The sequence below is a fragment of the Heptranchias perlo genome, chromosome 20 (genome assembly GCF_035084215.1).
Source record: "Heptranchias perlo isolate sHepPer1 chromosome 20, sHepPer1.hap1, whole genome shotgun sequence".
In the NCBI taxonomy this organism is placed as follows: domain Eukaryota; kingdom Metazoa; phylum Chordata; class Chondrichthyes; order Hexanchiformes; family Hexanchidae; genus Heptranchias; species Heptranchias perlo.
The window spans coordinates 17,537,702-17,559,511 of NC_090344.1; the positions used below are offsets into that span (position 1 = coordinate 17,537,702).

The following is a 21,810-nucleotide window of genomic DNA, read 5'->3' on the forward strand; positions in this document are numbered from 1 at the left end:
TCACTAAAATCGATGTAGACTACAAAAAACGCACTACCCTCATCGACCTTCCTTGATACCTCCACAAAATATTCAATTCAAACGACCTTCCCTCAACAAATCCATGCTGACTGTCCTTCATTAATCCGTGCCTTTTTAAATGAAGATTAATACTTTCCCCCAGAATTGTGCTCAATATAGAGGTTAGGCTGACTGGCCTGCAATAATTCGATCTATCCCTTTCTCCCTTTTTGAACAACGGTACAACTTCAACAGTCTTCCAATCCTCCGGCATCACATCTGTAGCCAGGGAAGATTGGAAAATGATGGTCAGAGCCTCCGCTATTTCCTTCCTTGCTTCTGTTAACCGCCTGGGATATATTTCATCCGGGCCTGGCGATTCAGGTGGAGTGATTTGGGGACTTCCTTTCCCTCTTTGCAAAAGTTTCCAACGCAGGTCAAGATCACAAGTCCAGGTCCAAATTAGGACGACTTCCGGGTTTGAACCTCAAATCGTGACCCCAACGAGCCCAGAAACAAGAACGTGTCTTTAAATTAACGTGTTGCACACACATTCTGTGAGAGGTCTGTCTGCACAATGAAAGGGCGTTTTTGAACAGGCATTCTGGTATCAGTTTCCTCTTGAACAAATACCACAATGTTATTTTGCCGCTCAATTCCACAAATTAGGTAAAATAGCAAGCTCAACAAGGCACTGCTGGGAGTTGAACCCAGGCTCTTCTGTTCACTGGATAGATGGTTTAACCAAATAAGCCACAGCGCCAATTGATGACACTAAGCCACTACCTCCTCTCATTAATACCTATCAGCAACACTTCAATTTTGGGGGTTCAGGCAATTTTATCTTTGTCTGTTTCGCTTGTCAGTTCACCTGTGCATTCCGATGCTGCCTGCATTTCTCGCTGTGTTTATCTTTGTGTATCCATCAGTGCGTTGATACATGGATGATTATGTGTGATTGCATTTGTTACATTAAATAAATTCGGGGTTCAGACAATTCTCGCTCTGACTTTGGAGAACTATTGAGCCGAACTTTACAGCGAAGTGTTGTTTATTGTGGTGCTGAAAATAAAAAATCGTAAGAGGAGCAAAAAGGGAAAAGGAGAAAATCTTGTGAGGGAAAATGAGGACAACTCTCAAGGTTTTTACGAGTATATTAAGAGAAAGATATAAAGGATCAACAAGGTCATTTATGTGCGGAACCACAAGAGATGGGTGAGATCCTAAATGAATATTTCACATCGGTATTTACGGTTGAGAAATGCATGGACGTTAGGGAACTTGGGGAAATAAATAGTGATGTCTCGAGGAGTGAACATATTGCAGAGAGGGAGGTGCTAGAAGTCTTAACGCGCATCAAGGTAGATAAATCTCCGGGACCTGATGAAATGTATCCCAGGACGTTATGGGAGGTTAGGGAGGAAATTGCGGGTCCTCTAGCAGAGATATTTGAATCATCGACAGCTACAGGTGAGGTGCCTGAAGATTGGAGGGTAGCAAATGTTGTGCCTTTGTTCAAGAAGGGCGGCAGGGAAAAGCCTGGGAACTACAGACCGGTGAGCCTGACATCTGTAGTGGGTAAGTTGTTAGAGGGTATTCTGAGAGACAGGATTTACAGGCATTTGGAGAGGCAGGGACTGATTAAGAACAGTCAGCATGGTTTTGTGAGAGGAAAATCATGTCTCACGAATTTGATTGAGTTTTTTGAAGGGGTAACCAAGAAGATAGATGAGGGCTGTGCAGTAGACGTGGTCTACATGGACTTTAGCAAAGCCTTTGACAAGGTACCGCATGGTAAGTTGTTACATACGGTTAAATCTCACGGGATCCAAGGTGAGGTAGCCAATTGGATACAAAATTGGATTGACGACAGAAGATGGTTGGAGAGGGTTGTTTTTCAAACTGGAGGCCTGTGACCAGCGGTGTGCCTCAGGGATCAGTGCTGGGTCCACCTGATATTTGTTATTTATATTAATGATTTGGATGAAAATTTAGGAGGCATGGTTAGTAAGTTTGCAGATGATACCAAGATTGGTGGCTTGTGGACAGTGAAGAAGGTTATTTAGGATTGCAACGGGATCTTGATAAATTGGGCCAATGGGCCGATGAATGGCAGATGGAGTTTAATTTAGATAAATGTGAGGTGATGGATTTTGGGAGATCGAATCGGGCCAGGACCTACTCCGTTAATGGTAGGGCGTTGGGGAGAGTTATAGAACAAAGAGATCTAGGAGTACAGGTTCATAGCTCCTTGAAAGTGGAGTCACAGGTGGATAGGGTGGTGAAGAAGGCATTCAGCATGCTTGGTTTCATTGGTCAGAACATTGAATACAGGAGTTGGGATGTCTTGTTGAAGTTGTACAACACAAATAGTAAGGCCACACTTGGAATACAGTGTACAGTTCTGGTCACCCTATTATAGAAAGGATATTATTAAACTAGAAAGAGTGCAGAAAAGATTTACTAGGATGCTACCGGGACTTGATGGTTTGACTTATAGGGAGAGGTTGGATCGGCTGAGACTTTTTTCCCTGGAGAGTAGGAGGTTTCGGGGTGATCTTATAGAAGTCAATAAAATAATGAGGGGCATAGATAAGGTAGATAGTCAAAATCTCTTCCCAAAGGTAGGGGAGTCTATAACGAGGGGACATAGATTTAAGGTGAGAGGGGAGAGATACAAAAGGGTCCAGAGGGGCAATTTTTTCACTCAAAGGGTGGTGAGTGTCTGGAACGAGCTGCCAGAGGCAGTAGTGGAGGCGGGTACAATTTTGTCTTTTAAAAAGCATTTGGACAGTTACATGGGTAAGATGGGTATAGAGGGATATGGGCCAAGTGCAGGCAATTGGGACTAGCTTAGTGTTATAAACTGGGCGACATGGACATGTTGGGCCGAAGGGCCTGTTTCCATGTTGTAAACTTCTATGATTCCATAAAGAAGGGAGGCTGAGAGTAAAGTGGGCCGCTTAAAGACAAGATGGAGGTGATATTGTGATTGAAAATCAGGAAATGGCAGATTTGCTAAATTTTTAATTTGCATCGGTCGTCACAGAAATGGATGAGGCTAACATACCAGAGACACGAGGAAAACTGTTAATAAATCAAGGGGATTCGTATAAGTAAAATAATGGCAATAGAGAAAATAATTAGGTTAAAGATACACAAATCTCCAGGACCTGATGTTTACTATCCCAGGGATTAAAAGGAATAGGTGAGGAAATTGTACATACTTTAGTCATGATCGATCAAAACTCTCTTGATTCGGGAATTGTTATTTAACGAAGCGCATCTTGATTGGAAGCTTCTTTTTGAGAAAGATCTCGAAGTGATAATTGAGAGACCGAAAATAAAGCTGTTTGGCAGGAGCGCTGATGCTGTCGGTTGTTCGCTGCTCTCGTGTTGCACAATTGTTAACCATGCATTACTTATTTATAGCAGTATGGGCTCCAGAAATGACCAGGTTGTGAGTTCGAGCGTCTTCTAAAGTAATCAAACCTTTTACTCCGAACATTTTGACCGGAGTTCAATGTACAACTGGTATGTTCCATAACGCTTCTACTAATTAGTGTTCCCATGTGGGCACTTAAGTTCCTCTGGCCTGCCGTCTTGCAATAGCAGGTGCCAGTTTACTTGTTCATAGGGGAGAGGGGGCTTTTAGCGGCAGCTCATATGGCAAAGGGGCCGGTACGAGATCATTAAATCTAAAGAACCAAACACACAATTCTTCTTTTCTTTGAGCCGATATTCATCGGTTGGAAGTTTCGTGTGGGGAAAATTTGGAAGAGAAATATGCTGCCTGGTTTCACTGTGTCACGGGAGAAATTATTCAGCTTACAGATGTTAATACGCTGAAAGGCCGAGAGGCCTTTTCCAGCTCCCGTGTGGGGCAAGTTCAGCTTTTGAGCCGCTGGGTAAAGTGTTATTTTAATTGGTGCTAACGAATGACAAGACATTTGGCACAAACAAGAAGAATTGTAAACTCACGAGTTCACTCTCCATGTTTCTTACATCATGTTCAACAGGAACAAGGATTCTCCTCAACAGGTCACTGAGAATTTTATCAAACGGACCTCACCCTTGCTCGACGGCTGCAGGGATAATTCAGAGGCTTCCCATGAATATGTACGATGGGAGCTTATGTAGTATCGAGCCTGGGTAGCTCAGTCAGTAGAGTATCAGACTTTTAAAGTGGGTAGTGAGCTGAAGGTCCAGCGTTTAACTCGCTGTCCAGCCTCCAAATTTCGTAATAGCTGGTAAGCTGTGTCTTTGCAACATGACCTGAGATGTGTTGTCAAAGTATCGGTTGTATCTTGTTTCCCAGGGATGGGCAGTAATGCGCTGTCTGAGGCGGTTCCCCATCAGGAATTCAACATTTACAAAATAGTTTACTGTATTAATTCACTGCATTAATTTCGCAAAGCTCATTAAACTCTCTAAAAAAAGACGAATAATTGTTCAAATCGCCATTGATCAACCAGTAACTTTCTGTTTCCGGCTGAAAGAAATGCTAACTTTTTTTATGCGCTCATTCACCAGGCCGAATTTAGGGTGTTCAGAGGGGAAGTGAAAAAGGAAATGAGAGGCAAAGAGAAATATGAAAATAGACTGACGGCCAACATAAAAGCGAATCCAAAAGTCTTCTGCAGGCACGTAAACAGTGATCGGGTAGTAAGGAGAGGGGAGAGGTCGATTAGGCACGATAAAGGAAATCTACTCATGGAGGCAGAGAGGATGGCCTCGGTACCAAATGAGTACTTTGAATCTGTCTTTACCAAGAAGATGCTGCCAGAGTCTCAGCAAAGGAAGGTATAGTTGAGATACTGGATGGTCTAAAAATTGATAAAGAAGAGGCACTTGAACGGCTGGCTGTACTTAAAGTCGATAAACCACCAGGTCTGGATGGGATGCATGCTATGTTGCTGAGGGAAGTAAGGGTGGAAATTGCGGAGGAACTGGCTATAATCTACCAATATCCTTAGATATGTGGGTGGTGCCAGAGGACTGGAGAATTGCAAAGGTTACACCCTTGTTCAAAAAAGGGTGTACGGATAAACCCAGCAAATATAGGCCAGTCAGCTTAACCTCAGTGGAGGGGAAACTTTTAGAAACGATAATCCGGGACCGAATTAACAGTCACTTGGACGAGGGTGGATTGATTAGGGAAAGCCAGCACGGATTTTTTAAAGGCAAATCGTGCTTAACGAACCTGTAAGAGTTTTTTGATGAGGTATCAGAGAGGATAGATGAGGACAATTCTGTTGATGTGGTGTATATGGACTTTCAAAAGGTGTTTGATAAAGTGCCGCATGGTAGGCTTATCGTCAAGATTGCGGCCCAGGAAATAAAGGTGACAGTAAGAACATGAATGCAGAATTGACTAAGGGCAGGAAACAGATTACTGGTGAACGGTTGTTTTTAGAACTGGAAAGAGGTGTACAGCGGTGTTCCCCAGGGATCAGTGCTGGGACCAGTGCTTTTCTTGATAGACATTAATGACTTGGACTTGAATGCACAGAGCACAATTTGAAAATTTGCAGATGAAACAAAACTTGGAAGGGTAGTAAACAGTGATCAGGATAGTGGTAGACTTCAAAGGATATAGGCAGGCTGGTTGCATGGGCGGAGACGTGACAGATGAAATTTAACGCAGAAAAATGCGAAGTTATACATTTCGGTCGGAAGAACGAGCAGAGGCAATATAAACTCGAGGGCACAAATATAAAAGCGGCACAGGAACAATGAGGTGTTTATGTGTACAAATCGTTGAATGTGGCAGGGCAGGTTGAGAAAGCGGTTAAAAAGCAGAAGGGATCCTGGGCTTTATAAATGGAAGTATAGAGTACAAAAGTACAAAACTATAGAAGTCAGGATGAAACTTTATAAGACACTGGTTCGAACACAACTGAAGTATTGTGTCTGGTTCTGGACACCGCACTTCAGGAAAGATGTGAAGGCGTTGAAGGGGGTGCAGAAAAAAATTGCCAGCATAATTCCATGGATGAGGGATTTTAGTTACGAGGATAGACTGGAGAATCTGAGGTTGTTCTCCTTGGAACAGAGACGGATTTGTAGAGATTTGTTAGAGGTATTCAAAATCATGAAGGGTCTGGACAGAAGAGGTGGAGAGAAACTGTTCCCATTGGCGGAAGGTTCAAGAACCAAAGGACAGAGATTTAAGATGATTGGCAAAATAACGAAAGGTGACATGAGGAAAAACTTTTTTACACAGTGAGTGGTTCGGATCTCGAATGCACTGCCCGAGGGTGTGATGGAGGCAGATTCAATCATGGCCTTCAAAGGGGAGCTGGATAAGTACTTGAAAGGAAAACATATGCAGGGCTTCGGGGAAAGGCGGGGGAGTGGTTCTCGCTGGATTGCTCTTACAGAGAGCTAGCACGGACTCGATGCGCCGAATGAACTCTTTCCGTGCTGTAACCTTTCCATGAATCAACTCTATGTGTCGGAGGCAATGTTCAGGGAACAGAGCGTGCCACAAATCGACACAACTCTCAATATCCTCCCAAGCAATGCAGTTTCAGAGCAGTTAATGCAGAAACGTCTTACTTGATAACGCAAGTCGTACACTGGAAATCAATTTGGTAAAGGGTGACTAATATTGGTGACTGGAAATATTTAATGTAGAACTTGATATTGCTGGACACCCGAATAGAAAACGAGATTGGATGGATGGAAGTGGTCTGAAAGGATGGCCGATCCGCTGTGAGACGCAACGAACTTTTACACTGGCTGCACAGTTCAACCAACAGTGGCTCGTTGGTCCAGGGGTATGATTTTTTTCGTTTGGGGAGTTTCATTGAGTGATATGCGAGAGATCCCGGGTTCAAATCCCAGACGAGCCCTCCTGTGTTGCTCCTTTTCGTGAAAAGTCACCAATTGGCTTCTGACATCTTTTCAGTTTTGCTGTTGGAAGAACTGAATTTTATCCAGAGTATGTTTGAGCTCCAGTGGACTGAATGCCGAAGTTTCGTCGGCGCAACACACGTGAAGCAAATGAAATGTCTCAAGGTGATGAGGAGATTGAAGCTGAATTTGGATTTTTCCCAATTCAGGCGGATATTAGATGACGGGATAGAAAGCCACATATCCAAGTTTGCCGATGACACCAAGATGGGCAGCATTGTAAGCAGTGCAGATGGAAACATAAAACTACAGAGAGGCATTAATATAATAAATGAAGGGGTAAAATTGCGGCAAATCGATATCAATTTAGTCAAGTGTGAGGTCATCCACTTTGGACCAAAAAAGATAGATCAGAATACTTTGTAAATGGTGAAAAGCTCGAAACAGTGGAGGTCCAAAAAGACTGATGTGTCCATCTACATTCATCATTAAAATGTCATGGACCGGTAAAAAAATAATCAAAAAGGTTAATGGAATGTTGGTCTTTATATCTAGAGGACTAGAATACAAGGAGATAGGCATTATGATACAGCTATACAAAGCCCTGGTTAGACCACACCTGAAATATTGTATTCAGTTCTGGGCAACCCACCTTAGGAAGGATATATTGGTTGTGGAGGGAGTGCAGCGTCGATTTACTCGACTGTTACCTGGACCCCAAAAGTTAAATTAGAGTCATAGAGTCATAGAGTTATACAGCACAGATAGAGGCCCTTCGGCCCATCGTGTCCGCGCCGGCCATCAAGCCCTGTCTAATCTAATCCCATATTCCAGCATTTGGTCCGTAGCCTTGTATGCTATGACATTTCAAGTGCTCATCCAAATGCTTCTTGAATGTTGTGAGGGTTCCTGCCTCCACAACCCTTTCAGGAAGTGAGCTCCAGACTCCAACCACCCTCTGGGTGAAAAAGTTCTTTCTGAAATCCCCTCTAAACCTCCTGCCTTTTACCTTGAATCTATGCCCCCTTGTTATAGAACCCTCAACGAAGGGAAAAAGCTCCTTCGTATCCATCCTATCTGTGCCCCTCATAACTTTGTACACCTCAATCATGTCCCCCCTCAGCCTCCTCTGCTCCAAGGAAAACAAACCCAATCTTGCCAGTCTCTCTTCATAGCTGAAGCGCTCCAGCCCTGGTAACATCCTGGTGAATCTCCTCTGCACCCTCTCCAAAGCGATCACATCCTTCCTGTAGTGTGGCGACCAGAACTGCACACAGTACTCCAGCTGTGGCCTAACCAGTGTTTTATACAGCTCAATCATAACCTCCTTGCTCTTATATTCTATGCCTCGGCTAATAAAGGCAAGTATCCCATATGCCTTCTTTACCACCTTATCTACCTGTTCCGCCGCCTTCAGGGATCTGTGAACTTGCACACCAAGATCCCTCTGACCCTCTGTCTTGCCTAGGGTCCTCCCATTCATTGTGTAATCCCTTACCTTGTTAGCCCCTCCAAAGTGCATCACCTCGCACTTTTCCGGGTTAAATTCCATTTACCACTGTTCCGCCCATCTCGCCAACCCATCTATATCGTCCTGCAGACTAAGGCTATCCTCCTCGCTATTTACCACCCTACCAATTTTTGTATCATCAGCGAACTTACTGATCATACCTTTCACATTCATATCCAAGTTGTTAATGTAGACCACAAACAGCAAGGGACCCAGCACCGATCCCTGTGGTACCCCACTGGCCACAGGCTTCCAGTCACAAAAACAAACTTCGACCATCACCCTCTGCCTTCTGCCACTAAGCCAGTTTTGTATCCAAAGTGCCAAGGCACCCTGGATTCCATGGGCTCGTACCTTATTGACCAGTCTCCTGTGCGGGACTTTATCGAAGGCCTTACTGAAATCCATGTATACCACATCCACTGCGTTACCCTCATCCACACGCCCAGTCACCCCCTCAAAAAATGCAATCAAATTAGTCAGACATGATCTTCCCTTGACAAAGCCATGTTGACTATCCCTGATTAATCCTTGCTTCTCCAAGTGGAAACTAATTTTGTCCTTCAGATTTTTTTCCAATAATTTTCCTCCTTTACGCGGAGAGATTACACAAACTTGGGTTTACCTCGAATTTAGTCGATTAAGGGCTGATTTGATCGAACTTTTCAAAATATTTAGGGGAACTGATGGAGTAGGTCGAGAAAAAACGATTTCCGCCGGTTATGATGTTTAGGATTAGGAGACATCGCCTAAACATTAGGATCAGGACTTTCAGGAGTGAAGTTGGGAAACACCTCTGCAAGCAAAGGGAGGGAGAAGTTTGGAACTCTCTTCCGCAAACGGCAGTTGATGCGAGCTCAATTGTTAATTGTAAAACTGAAATTGATAGATTTTTGTTAACTGAAGTTATTAAGCGATACGGGGCTAAAGCGATTATATGGAGTTAGGTCACATATCAGCCATTATCTGTTTGAATTGCGGAACAGGCTCGAGGGGTGAAATGGCATACTTATGTTCCTCAGCTCCTCATTGGTGAGAATGATTCTGCATTGGCCGGAAATCGAACCAAAGTCTCTCGCATAAGAGGTGAGAATTCGACCCCTGAACAACCACTGCGCGCGTTCTTAATAGCGGCAAGTGTCCATTTGGAATCCTATCTGAATGAACATGCCGTTTACAGCTGCGGTGGCCGAGTGTTTAAAGCGTTGGACTCAAAATTCAATTGAGGTTTTCCTGCGCAGGTTTGAATTCTGCTCGCAGAGCTGCTGTTTAAAGATCACTTCAGTGCTGAAATAGATTAATTGGAGTTAATTGACCGCATTTATCTCTCTCCCAGAATGAGAGATTCCACAGCGTGGCCGGTGCTTTTAATTAGTGTCAGATCTTCTCTTGCAAGATTTCAAGACCCGAGAAGGAATCTCTCCCAACCTGTAACTTAAATTCTGCTAGTTTGCAAAACCTGACATTTCTACTCTTCATTTTCTTTGCCTGCATCTCTCTCTCTCTCCCTGTCTCTGTCTCTTGTCTCTCTGTGTTGTCCCTGATGGACTTCTCAGGCTTCCTTGAACAGCAAAGGATGATCTAAACTGCAACAATAGCAGAGAATGGTAATGAAAAAAAGACTGAGACAGTAGGAAAAGGAAAGTTGCAACCCAGCTGATAAATTGGTAGCTAATGTATCCAGATTCATGGATCTTCGCTCTCATAGTGAATGAAAGCAGCAATTTGAGTAAAGTGTACTTATGGTCGAGTGTAAACGACAATGTCGTTTCAGAGCAATTCATTCTGTAAAGTGTTACTTGATAATACAAGTCGTACATTCAAAACGAATTTGATATTGTTGATATAATATAATTAGTGCAGAACCTGACATTGTTCTACATCGTATATCGTACAAGAAAGCGGGATTGTCGGGACAGAGAGTCCTGAAAGGATGGCGGATCGGTTGCGTTGCAACAAAATTTTACAGTGGCTGTACGGCTCTGTTGCCAGTTGATCTTTGGGTCTGATTTCGGTCAGGGAGTTTCACTGGTTCAAATCCCGGATGAGCCCCGTTGTGTTCCCATTTTTAGTCAATGATCACCAATTGGCTTCTCATTTCCTTTCAGCGGTGCAGAAGGCAGGTTTGACTTATCTCCAGCCGAGCATGTTTGAGCACCAGAGGACAGAATGCAGAGGGTTTGTCCACGCAACACACAGAGACGAAATGAAGATAATCTTTCAAGAAGTTGGACAGATTGAAGCCGTCACATTAATTTATCCCAATTCAGGCATTGTCCTGGAAACAAACTCATGGTTTACCGCCGGCAGGCAAGGGTTCCACACTGAGCCACCAATGCACACACGGCTGCAGACTGCACGTGTGGCGTTGGATACATGTCTAGAACATGCAGTCTGGCAGAGTTCCCGTATGTCCACCTCGAAGATTTCACGAATTGCCGTTAAGCTGTACCTTAAATTCTGCTCAATCACAGAATTTGGAGATTTATGCTAGTTTTCTTTGCAGGTAACTCTCTATCTCTGTCTGCGTTTCTTCTCTCTCTGTGTTTCCCCCTGATGGACTTATGCGGCTTCTTTGAACGGCCAGGTCTGGAAACCCGGGCGTTCGAGAAGGGTTTCTGGAACGCCCGGGTTTCCAGAATGTCGGATCTTCAGTCCAATTGTTGGATTTCGACGGGATGAGTTTTGCTATATTCCGTCTCCGTTTTTGGAAAATATAAACCCAGATGGGATTTCCCCTCCTCGGGTCCCGTCACCTTCGGGTAATGGGAATGAACACAATCCATCACTCGGTCTTAAAATCTGTATTCTCATTGCTTAAGAATAAAATTACGGGGTTACAGTTATTTTGAGGACACATTTTAGAAATTAACACACAACAGACTTATTTGAAAACTAGAAGCACGTGGGATCAAAGGACCGGTGGTAACGTGAGCACGTAATTAGCTAAAGGATAGGAGGCAGAGAGTAGTGGTGAACGGATGTTTTTCTGACTGGAGAGAAATATGCAGTGGGATCCCCGAGGGGTCGGTATTAGGACTATTGCTTTTCTTGTTATATATACATGACTTGGATGTAAGAATAGGGAGTACAGTTTCGAAGTTTGCGGATGATACAAAACTTGGCAACGTAGAAAATAGTGAGGAAGATAGTAGCAGACTTCAGGAGAACATGGACAGACTGGTGAAATGGGCAGTCACGTGACAGATTTAACGCCGATCAGTGTGAAGTGATGCACTTTTGGAAGAAGAACAAGAAGAGGCAGTATAATCTAAATGGAACAATTTATGGGGGGTTGCAAGAGCAGAGGGACCTGGGGGAGCAGATTCACAAAACAGGGCAAGTTGATAAGGTAGTTCAAAAAGCGTTTGGGATATTTGGCTTTGTAAATGGGGGCATTGAATTTAAATACAAGGAAATCACACTAAACCTTTACAAATCACTGGTTAGGCCTCAGCTGGAATGTATTGTACACTTCTGGGCACCATACTATACGAAGGATGAAAAGGGATTGAAGAGGATTCAGAGCAGGTTGACCTGGATGATACCAGAGATGAGGGACTTCAGTTATGTGGAGAGATTGGAGAAGCTGGGATTATTCTCCTTACAGCAGAGATGGTTAACGGGAGACCTAATACAGGTATTCAAAATAATGAGGGGTTTTGAAATAGCAAGTAGGGAGAAACTGTTTCCTCTGGCAACTGGGTCGGTAACCAGAGATCATAGATTTAAAATATTTGGCAAAATAACTAGAGAGGAATCTAAGAGATTTTTTTTCACACACAGGGTTTGTTAAGATCAGGAACGCACTTACTGAAAGGGTGGTGGAAGCAGATTCCACAGGATCATTCAAAAGGCAATTGGACATGTACTTGAGGAGGACTAATTTGCAGGGTTATGGGGAAAATCTGGGGTGTGGGTCTAATTTGGACAGGTCTTCGAAAAATAGCCGGCACAGGTACGATGGCCGAATGGCCGCCTTCCATGCTGTAAGATTCTATGGTTCTATGATTACCTTCTGAATGGTTGGAATTGATAATATTCAGTGTTGTGGAGCCAAGAAAATTCTAACCATGATATTCGGCTTCTCCATTCCCTTATGAATATCGCAGATTATAATGTCCAGGCGGGGTGGGACTGAATGGGGGATAGAGTGCGGAGATTGGGATGGAAGCCCAGCAGAATAAATTTGGTCTCAACAGCAGGCTGTTCTTCTCCAGAGAGGTTCGTCATTTCAGTTCAGAAGAGAAAAGGTATCAAGAAAATCGGATGAAACAGATAAGGAATGATTCGGGACTGACAGTACATCCCTTTTAAACCGAAACAGACACGGAATGATCCGGGACTGACAGCAAATCCCTTTGAAACAGAAACAGACACGGAATGATCCGGGACTGACAGCAAATCCCTTTTAAACAGAAACAGACACGGAATGATCCGGGACGAACAGCACATCCCTTTTAAACAGACAGCGACACGGAATGATCCGGGACTGACAGCACATCCCTTTTAAACAGACACAGACACGGAATGATCCAAGACTTACAGCACATACCTTTTAAAAAGATGCAGACACGGAAAGATCCGGGACTGACAGCACATCCCTTTTAAACGGACACAGACACGGAATGATCCGGGACTTACGGCACATCCCTTTTAAACAGACACAGACACGGAATGATATGGGACTGACAGCACGTCCCTTTAAACAGACACAGGCACGGAATGATCCGGGACTTGCAGCACATCCCTTTTAAACAGACACAGATTCGGAATGATCCGGGATTTTCAGCACATCGCTTTTAAACAGACACATAAACGGAATGATCCGGACATAAATCATAATTATGGTACATAAGTTTCTCTTCCGTTGACCATAAGATTTTCTCGTTTGGCAATGACACCACTGTGCACTTGGATTATTCGCGACCTTGCAATCTCAACAACTTCTTGGTCGGAACTGTTGCAGATTTCAACGCAAAAACCTCCGTTTGCCGTTTCGAGAAGGAAGGGACTTGTCCAGACTTTCTGGATGGACTGAATGAAAGAAACAAGATTAAACACAACATCGACGAGAATGGGATTCGAACCCACGCGTGCAGAGCACAATGGATTAGCAGTCCATCGCCTTAACCACTCGGCCACCTCGTCGCATGCTCAAACTTGCGAAAGCTCCTTCATTCAAAATGAAAATACTGACTATGTTGCCAAACTGAAATAAAAACAGGAAATGCTGGATATCCTCAGCAGGTCAGGCAGAATCTTTAGATATAGAAACAGAGTTAACATTTCATGTAGATGACCATCACATGAGTATTCTATTACAATCCTGACTTGCGCTTTGTAGATGGTGGGACGGCTTTTGGGATTCATGAGTTGAGTTACTCGGCGCAGAATATCCAGCCTCTGACCTGCTCTTGTCGCCACACCATTTAGGTGGCTGGTCCAGTTAACTTTCTGGTTCATGGTGACCACTTGGATGTTGATGGTGGGTGATTCCTGGAAAGATTCCAGGAAGGTGGGGCTTTAGTTTCATGGATAGACTGGAGAAGCTGGGGTTGTTCTCCTTGGAATAGAGACGGTTGAGAGGAGATTGAATAGAGGAATTAAAATCATGAAGGATCTGGACAGAGTAGATAGAGAGAAACTGTTCCCATTGGCGGAAGGGTCAAGGACCAGAGGACATCGATTTAAGGTGTTTGGCAAAAGAGCCAAAGGTGACATGAGGAAAAAAATTTTTACACAGCGATTGTTTAGGATCCGGAATGCACCGCCCGAGGGGGTGGTGGAGGCAGATTCAATCATGGCCTTCAACAGGGAACTGGATAAGTATTTGAAACGAAAAATAAAATACAGGGCTGCAGGGAAAGGGCGGGGTGGGGCGGGGCGGTGGGGTCTAGCTGGATTGCTCTTGCAGAGAGCCGGTCCGGACTCGTGTGCCGAATGGCCTCTTTCCATGCTGTAACCTTTCTATGATTCTATTCTCTGTGTCGGGGGCGATGCAAAGCGACCGGAGCATGACGTAAATCGTCATGCTCCTGCTCATGTCCATTTCCCGATAATAAATCCTCGTGTGATGCAAAGAAGAAATACATAATTATGGTCCATATCTTTCATCATATGCACACCATAAGAGATACTTCGTTTACCAGGGGGCATTGTGCACTTTGATTGATACTTCACCTGGATCACCCCTTACACTCCCAACACCTCCGTGCAAGAAACATTTTGGGTGGCAATTCAGACTTTGCTGACTTGTGCAAACAGATGTAAGCCAGCAATGCGGAAACGCACTTCTTTGGAAAGAAGATTTTTAGGTGACGCGGCCAAAATAAACAGTTCCAGCAATTGGGGGATTCGAACCCACGTAATCGAAAGATGGACTCCAGCATCTTGGACAGCTGAGCTGTTCTCCGACATACCAGCCTGCCCATTTCTGATGAAAAAGTTCGGAGGGCTGAAACCTTACCTCTGGTTCTTTCTCCACAGGCGCTGCCTGACCTGCTGAATATTTTCTGTTTTCATTTTTGTGATTTCACAATGGCTGTTTTCCTGAAAACACCCAGTCTGACCCAAGGACAAAGCTCACACTTCACTTTCCCCACGCGCTTTAAAGTGTATCGTTTCTGAACAAAATCCCCTCCGCGCCGCACATTCAAAGGACCTTTCGCTCACGGCCAACCTCCAATCATCGTCACTTTTACACCATTCCCGCTCTTCTAATTTCTCCTCATTCCTTTTCAATAGTACATTTCTACAGACCAATTAAGATCAAGCGGAACATTTCCGACCTGACTGCACCGCCCAGATTGCCAAAAGTGCACCTTTCAGCCGTCATTCGCAGCTATGTCGCGCCGCCCGTCTCTCCCGCCCATCAACTGCTCGGGGAAAAGCGCCAACGACCATGAAAACAAAACCCAGTTCTTCAGTTAACATCCCCCGTGTCACAAGATACCCCATGGAAATTTCACCGAAAAGTATGCCGCTGTCCTTCCGAATGCCAGCCCTGCTTTCTTAGTGCTTGTCTCTGGAACAGTCACGCAGATCAAAAAGTATTGATTGGTTTCAAGGAACAAATGAACATTTGGACATTTTCCCCCGAGAAACAGCGGTCGATGCAGAGCAAATTTAAGTGGTAAGAATGTGAAAGTGGATGTTAGAGTAGGCAAGGCCGCATTAAATTCTCAATGAAATGGACCATGATTGTGGAAGGAAGAAAAAGCTGGAAGAAGCGGCAGGTCTGAATTTTGGATCATCCAGCAGAGACACATGAGAGAACAAAAACAGGATACAGACAAAGGTGCTGGAGGCAGAAAGAAAAAGCACGAAATAAGATGAATGGAAAGAGAGTGACTCCGTGGAGCGCGAATAGATACAGTAACATAGTGGTTATGTTACTGGCTAATAAGACAGAGGCCTGGACTCATAATCCGGGGTCACGAGTTCATAATCCCGCCATGACAGCTGGAGAATTTCAATTCAATTAATAAAAATTAAACCTGGAATTAAAATACCAGCATCAGTAATGGTGGCCATGAAACTACCGCATTGTTGTAAAAACCCATCTGGTTTACTCATGCCCTTCAGGGAAGGAAACCTGCCGTCCTTCCCCAGTCTGGCCGAAATGTGACTCAAGACCCACAGCGACCAATGTGGTTGATTCCTAATTGCCCTCTAAAATGGCCTAGCAAACCACTCAGTTGTAAAATCTCGATTAAAAGTCATAATAAATCCGGACGGGCCAATAGGCACCGGACACGACAAAGGCTCAAACCAAGCCCAGTCGACCCTGCAAAGTCCTCCTCACGAACATCTGGGGACTTGTGCCAAAATTGGGAGAGCTGTCCCTCAGACTTGTCAAGCAACTGCCTGACATAACCACACTCACAGAATCATACCTTTCAGCCAAAGTCCGCAGACTCTTCCATCACCTCCCTGGGTATGTCCTGTCCCACCGGCAGGACAGACCGACCAGACAGTGGCGGTACAGTGATATGCAGTCAGGATGGGAGTGTTCAACATTGACTGTGGACCTCATGGCATCAGGTCAAACATGGGCAAGTGAAACCACCTCCTGACCAGCCCTCAGCAGCTGATATCAGTCCTCCTCCATGTTGAACACCACTTGAAGGAAGCACTGAGGGTAGCTGGGGGACTTCAATGTTCATCACCAAAGGTGGCTCGGTAGCACCACTACTCGCCGAGGCCTGAAGGGCATTGCTGCAAGATTGGGCTGACGGTAGATGGTGAATGAATCAACATGAGGGAAAAACCAACTTGACCTCGTCCTCACCAATCTACCTGTCGCAAATGCATCTGTCCATGACAGTATTGGTGGGAGTGACCACTGCACAGTCCTCGTGGAGACGAAGTCCTGTCATCGCACTGAGGATGCCATCCAACGTGTTACGTGGCACTACCACCGTGCTAAATGGGATAGATTCATAACAGATCCAGCAGCTCAAAACTGTGCATTCCATGAGGTGCAGTATGGCCATCCTGCAGCAGCACAATTGTATTCCAGCAAAATCTGTAACTTCATGGCCCGGCATATTCCTCACTCTACCAACAAGCCAGGGGATCAACCGTGGTTCAATGAGGACTGCAGAAGAGCATGCCAGAAACAGCACCTGGTGCACCTCAAAATGAGGTGCCAACCTGGTCAAGCTACAACTCCGGCGTAAATGCATTCTAAACAGCGGAAAAAAACATGCTATAGATTAGAGCTAAGCGATTCTACAACCAATGGATCAGATCAAAGCTCTGCAGTCCTGCCACAGTTAATCGTGAATGGTGGTGGACAATGAAACAACTAACGGGAGGAGGAGGCTCGGCAAACTCTGTAAATTTCCCCATCCTTAAATGATGGCAGAGTGCAGCACGTGAGTGCAAAAGACAAGGCTGTAAGCGTTTGCAGCCAGAAGTGCCGAGTGGATGAATCCATCATGGCCTCCTCCCCATATTCATAGCAGCCAGTCTTCAGCCAATTCGATTGACTCCACGTGATATCAAGAAACGACGAAGTGCACTGGATACAGCAAAGGCTGCGGGCCCCGACAACATTCCGGCTGTAGTACTGAAGTCTTGTGCTCCAGAACTAGCTGCGCCTCTCGCCAAGCTGTTCCAGTACAGCAACAACACTGGCATATAACCGACAACGTGGAAAATTACCCAGGTATGTCCTGTCCAAAACAGCAGCACAAATACAATCCGGCCAATTACAGCCCCACCAGTCTCCTCTCAATCATCAGCAAAGTGATGGAAGGTGTCGTTGACAGTCCTATCGAGCGGAACTTACTCACCAATAACCTGTTCAACGATGCTCAGTTTGGGTTCCGCCAGGACCTCTCGGCTCCAGACCTCATTACAGCCTGGGTCCAAACATGGATAAAAGAGCTGAATTCCAGAGGTGAGGTGAGAGTGAATAACCTTGACATCAAGAGAGCATTTGACCGAGTGTGACACCAAGGAGCCCTCGTAAAATTGAAGTCAATGGGAATCAGGGGGAAAACTCTCCGGTGGCTGGAGTCATACCTAACAAAAAGGAAGATGATAATGGTTGTTGGAGGCCAATCATCTCAGCCCCAGGTCATTGCTGCAGGAGTTCCTCAGGGCAGTGTCCTGGGCTCAACCATCTTCAGCTGCTTCATCAATTACCTTCCCTCCATCATAAGGTCAGAAATGGGGATGTTCGCTGATGACTGCACAGTGTTCAATTCCATTCGCAACCTCTCAAATAATGAAGCAGTCCGAGCCCGCATGCAGCAAGACCTGGCCAACATCCATGCTTGGGCTCATAAGTGGCACGTAATATTCACGCCAGACAAGTGCCAGGCAATGACCATCTCCAACAAGAGAGAGTCTAACCACCTCCCCTTGACATTCAACGGCATTCCCATCGCCGAATCCGCCACCATTAACATCCTGGGGGTCAACATTGACCAGAAAATGAACTGGACCAGCCATATAAATACTGTGGCTACGAGGGCAGGTCAGCTGCTGGGTATTCTGCGGCGAGTAACTCACCTCCTGACTCCCCAAAGCCTTTCCACCATCCACAAGGCTCAAGTCAGGAGTGTGATGGAATACTCTCTACTTGCCTGAAGGAGTGCAGCTCCAACAACACTCAAGAAGCTCGACACCATCCAGGACAATGCAGCCCGCTTGATTGGCACCCTATCCTCCACCCCAAACATTCACTCCCTTCACCACCTGCGCACAGTGGCTGCAGTGTGTACCATCCACAGGATGCACTGCAGCAACTCGCCAAGGCTTCTTCGACAGCACCTCCAAAACCCACACCCTCTACCACCGAGAAGCACATGGGAACAACACCACCTGCACGTTCCCCTCCAAGTCACACACCATCTCGACTTGGAAATATATCGCCGTTACTTCATCGTCGCTTGGTCAAAATCCTGGAACTCCCTTCCTAACAACACTGTGGGAAAACCTTCACCACACGGACTGCAGCGGTTCAAGAAGGCGGCTCACCACCAGCTTCACAAGAGCAATTAGGGATGGACAATAAATGCCGGCCTCGCCAGCGACGCCCACATCCCATGAACGAATAAAACATTAATGTGAAGACATTGGCTGCAGCAGCGGGGTTGCACCTTTACTTTTCCTACTGTCTCAATCTTTCTTTTACCTTCTCTGCTGGTGTTGCAGGTTCGAACAGGCATCGCCGTTTAATGAACCCTGAGAAGTCCATCAGTGGACAATACGAGAGACAGAGACAGGGAAAGATAGAGAAATGCATGCAAAGAAAATAAAGAGAATGCATCGAATCATACAATTATGAAATGGGTACAACACAGAAGGAGGCTATTCGGTCCATCGATCCCGTGCTGGCTCATTGTAAGAGCGATCCAGTCCGTCCCACTCACCCGCTCACCCGCTCCTTCACGTGTGTTGCGCCTTGGAAACTTCCGCACCCTGTCCTCTGGAGCTCAAATATTCTCTGGATATAATTCAATTCTCCCAACAGCAACACCGAAAAGATGTCGGAAGCTAATTGCTGATTTTTCACGAAAAGCATTGCGACAGGAGAGGTCGTGCGGGATTTGAAGCTGAGATCTCGCGTATATCATTTAACGCAAACCTCGAAGCGAGAATCATAACCCATGACCCACGAACCGCTGCCAGTGCAGTCGTGCCTCCCACTGCCGATCGGCCACCCTTTCAGACCTCTTCTGTCCATCCAATCTCGTTTTCTGTTCTGGTGCACAGCAATATCAAGTTGTACATTAACTATTTCCAGTGACCAATATCAGCATCCCTTTACCAAATTGGTTTCGACTGTACGACTTGAATTAAGAAGTAAGACGTTTCAGAATTAGTTGCTCTGAAACTACATTGCTTGGGAGGAGACTGAGAGATGCAGATGAACATCGGAACGTTGGAGTGCATGTCCACAGATTCCAGAAGGTAGCAGAACAGGTAGATAATGTGGTTGAGAAGTCATAACGGTTTCTCTGCATTATTAGCAGAGGCATAAAATATAAGAGCAGGCGTGTTATGTTAGAAATTTATAAAACAATAGTTATGCCACAGCAAGAATACTGCATACAGTTGTGGTCACCACATTACAGGAAAGGTGTGATTGCACTCGAGATGGGACAGAGGAGATTTACGACAATGTTGCCAGAACTGGAGAATTTTAGCTTTGAGGATAGATTGGAAAGGCTGGGGTTGTTCGCTTTGGAACTGATGAGGCTGTCGGGAGATTTAATTTAGGTGTATAAAATTATGACGGGCCTGGATAGAGTGCATAGCAAGAACCTATTTCCCTTAGCAGGGAGGTCAATAATCAGCGTACATGGATCTAAGATAATTGGTCGAAGGATTAGAGGGCAGCGGAAGATATATTTCCCACCCAGTGGGCGGTGGGGGTCGGGAAATCACTGCCTGAAAGTGTGGGAGAGGCGCATTGAAAAATAAAAACTTCAGTATGCACCTGAAGATCCGTAACCTACAAGATTAGTGACCAAACGCTGGAAAGTGAGATGAGGCTCGGTACCGATTTTTCGGCCGGCACAGGCACGATGTGCAGAATGCCTTCCTTCTGTGGCCTAACTTTCTCGGATTCTACGATATGATTGCCGTCTGTCTCGGCATCGTGATAACATACACTCTACCATAAGTATACTTTAATCAAATTGGTGCTTTGTTTCATTGTGAGAGCGAAGAGACATAAGTGTATAAGCATTAGCTACAGCAGCTGGGTTGCACCTTTACTTTACCTACCGTCTCAGTCCCTTTTTTTACCCTCTTCTGCTGGTGTTGCAGGGTAGATCAGCCTGCGCCGTTCAAGGAAGCCTGAGAAGCCATCAGGGGTCAAAAAGAGAGACAAGAGACAGAGACAGGGATGCATGCAAAGAAAATAAAGAGTATAAATGTCAGGTTTTGCAAGCTAGCAGAATTTAAGTTACAGATTGGGAGATATTGCTTCTCGATCTTGAAATCTTGGAAGAGAAGATTGGACGCCCAATTAAAAGCACCGGCCACGTTGAAGTATCTCTCATGCTGGGAGAGAGGTGAATGTGTTCAATTAATTCCAATTAATGTATTTGAGCATTGAAGAGATCTTCAAGCCGCAGCACTCCATTGGAGTTTTGAGACAACAGCTTTAACCACTCGTCCATCGCAGCTGGAAACGGCATGTTCGTTCAGACAGGATTCCATTTAGAAACATGGAGACTTTGCACAAGCCAGCATTGGTGGTTCAGGGGTAGAATTCTCGCCTGCTACGCGGGAGACCCGGGTTCGATTCCCGGCCAATGCACGACCATTTTGCATTCTGCACCAAGGAGGAACTTCGGAACAGGATTCCGGTATTTGGTCCTTCGAGCCTGTTCCGCAACTCAATGAGATCATGGCTGAGTTGTGACCGCACTCACTGTCCCCGCCTTAGTCCCAGATCTCTAAATACCTTTGGTTAACAAAAATCTTTAATCACGGGTTTGAAATTAACAATTGTGCTCGCATCAAACTGCCGTTTGTGGAAGAGACTTCCACACTTCTACCTCCCTTTGCTTGTCGACGTGTGTCCTAACTTCACTCCTGAAAGTCCTGACTCTAATGTTTGGCTCAGCCCCCAAGTCCGAGACACCCCAAAGAGCGGAAATAGTTTTTTTGTAACTACCCCAACAGTTCCTCGTAATATCTTGATAATTTCGATCACATCAGCCCTTAATCTACTAAATTGCAGGGAATACAACCATAGTTTGTGTAATCTCTCCTCGTAATTTAACGCTTAGAGTCCAGGTATCATTCCAGTAAATCTACACTGCACTCCCTCCAAGGACAATATACCCTTCCGAAGGTGCGGTGTCCAGAACTGAACACAGTACTCCAGGTGTGGTCCAACCAGAGCTTTGTGCAGCTCTAGAATTTTGTCTATTCTCTTGTATTCTCGTCCTCTAAATATATAGGCCACC

The 21,810-nt window shown here is 45.2% G+C and overlaps 2 non-coding genes across 2 annotated transcripts; one reads left to right on the forward strand and one right to left on the reverse strand.

Annotated features, from left to right (window-relative positions):
• Positions 1-13,437: 13,437 nt before the first annotated feature.
• Positions 13,438-13,519, reverse strand: trnas-gcu (transfer RNA serine (anticodon GCU)). The gene has a single exon. It is a non-coding gene; the product is annotated as a tRNA-Ser (tRNA).
• Positions 13,520-21,084: 7,565 nt separating this feature from the next.
• trnas-gcu (transfer RNA serine (anticodon GCU)) lies at positions 21,085-21,155 on the forward strand. The gene has a single exon. It is a non-coding gene; the product is annotated as a tRNA-Ser (tRNA).
• The last annotated feature ends 655 nt before the right edge of the window (positions 21,156-21,810 follow it).